Source organism: Capsicum annuum, unplaced genomic scaffold, assembly GCF_002878395.1.
Source record: "Capsicum annuum cultivar UCD-10X-F1 unplaced genomic scaffold, UCD10Xv1.1 ctg55949, whole genome shotgun sequence".
In the NCBI taxonomy this organism is placed as follows: Eukaryota; Viridiplantae; Streptophyta; class Magnoliopsida; order Solanales; family Solanaceae; genus Capsicum; species Capsicum annuum.
The window spans coordinates 1-1,683 of record NW_025864302.1 but is presented as its reverse complement, the minus strand read 5'-3'; the positions used below and the strand labels follow the sequence as shown (position 1 = coordinate 1,683).

General features: G+C 49.4%; 5 non-coding genes and 1 pseudogene across 5 annotated transcripts; all 6 read right to left on the bottom strand.

The window, feature by feature from the left end:
- Positions 1-60: 60 nt before the first annotated feature.
- Positions 61-179, bottom strand: LOC124893216. Its single transcript, XR_007050605.1, has one exon. It is a non-coding gene; the product is annotated as a 5S ribosomal RNA (ribosomal RNA).
- A 199-nt stretch (positions 180-378) lies between these two features.
- LOC124893215 lies at positions 379-496 on the bottom strand (annotated as a pseudogene).
- A 170-nt stretch (positions 497-666) lies between these two features.
- LOC124893214 lies at positions 667-785 on the bottom strand. The gene has a single exon (XR_007050604.1). It is a non-coding gene; the product is annotated as a 5S ribosomal RNA (ribosomal RNA).
- Positions 786-948: 163 nt separating this feature from the next.
- On the bottom strand, positions 949-1,067 carry LOC124893218. Its single transcript, XR_007050607.1, has one exon. It is a non-coding gene; the product is annotated as a 5S ribosomal RNA (ribosomal RNA).
- Positions 1,068-1,245: 178 nt separating this feature from the next.
- Positions 1,246-1,364, bottom strand: LOC124893217. Its single transcript, XR_007050606.1, has one exon. It is a non-coding gene; the product is annotated as a 5S ribosomal RNA (ribosomal RNA).
- Positions 1,365-1,540: 176 nt separating this feature from the next.
- LOC124893219 lies at positions 1,541-1,659 on the bottom strand. Its single transcript, XR_007050608.1, has one exon. It is a non-coding gene; the product is annotated as a 5S ribosomal RNA (ribosomal RNA).
- Between the last annotated feature and the right edge of the window lie 24 nt (positions 1,660-1,683).

Genomic DNA, 1,683 nt, shown 5'->3' with positions numbered 1-1,683 from the left:
AAAAGATTCGCCGATCGAACCGGCAAAAATAAACTGAATTTTAAAGGGAAAAAAATGGAAGGGATGCAACACGAGGACTTCCCAGGGGATCGCCCATCCTAGTACTACTATCGCCCAAGCAAGCTTAACTTCGGAGTTCTGATGGGATCCGGTGCATTAGTGCTGGTATGATCGCATCCGTCATTCCCAGCACTCCAATTTATATTATGCCTCTTTGTCCTCCGCCGCCCGTCACACCCTGCACGCGGGCCTCTGCGCCTCGCCCCTTTCTTGTTTCCGCCAAGAGGAAAAACAAAAAGATTCGCCGATCGAACCGGCAAAATTAGACTGAATTTTCTAGGAAAAAAAAAGGAAGGTATACAACACGAGGACTTCCCAGGGATGCAACACGAGGACTTCCCAGGGGGTCACCCATCCTAGTACAACTCTCGCCCAAGCACGCTTAAATTAAGAGTTTCGATGGGATCCGGTGTGTTAGTGTTGTATAATCGCATCATTCCCAGCGCTCCAAATTCTATTATGCCTCTTTCTCCTCCGCCGACCGTCACACCCCGCACGCGGGTCTCCACGCCTCGCCCCCTTTCTTGTTTCCGCCAAGAGGAAATATAAAAAGATTCGTCGATCGAACCGGCAAAATTAAATCGAATTTTAAAGAAAAAAAAAGAAGGGATGCAACACGAGGATTTCCCAAGGGGTCACCCTTCCTAGTACTACTCTCGCCCAGGCATGCTTAACTTCGGAGTTCTGATGGGATCCGGTGCGTTAGTGCTGGTATGATCGCATTCGTCATTCCCAGAACTCCAAATTCTATTATGCCTCTTTCTCCTCCGCCGCCCGTCACACCCCGCACGCGCGCCCCCGTTCTCGTTTCCGCCAAGAGGAAAAACAAAAAGATTCGCCGATCGAACTGGCAAAAATAAACCAAATTTTAAAGGAAAAAAAAATAAAGGGATGCGACATGAGGACTGCCCAGAGGGTCACCCATCCTAATACTACTCCCGCCCATGCACGCTTAACTTCGGAGTTCTGATGGGATCCGGTGCATTAGTGCTGGTATGATCACATCTGTCATTCCCAGCACTCCAAATACTATTATGCCTTTTTCTCCTCCGCCGCCCGTCATACCCCGCACGCGGTCCTCCGCGCCTCGCCCCCTTTCTTGTTTCCGCCAAGAGGAAAAACAAAAAGATTCCCCGATCGAACCGGCAAAATTAAACAGAGTTTTAAAGGAAAAAAAAACAGGAAGCGATGCAACACGAGAACTTCCCAGGGGGTCACCCATCCTAGTACTACTCTTGCTCAAGCACGCTTAACTTTGGAGTTCTGATGGGATCCGGTGCGTTAGTACTGGTATGATCGCATCCGTCATTGCGAGCACTCCAAATTCTATTATGCCTTTTTCTCCTCCGCCGGCCGTCACACCCCGCACGCGGGCCTCCGCGCCTCGCCCCCTTTCTTGTTTCCGCTAAGAGGAAAAACAAAAAGATTCCCAGATCGAACCGGCAAAATTAAACTGAATTTTATAGGAAAAAAAAAGGAAGGTATGCAACACGAGGACTTCCCAGGGGGTCACCCATCCTAGTACAACTCTCGCCCAAGCACGCTTAAATTAAGAGTTCCGATGGGATCCGGTGTGTTAGTGTTGGTATGATCGCATCCGTCATTCCCAGCACTCCAAATTCT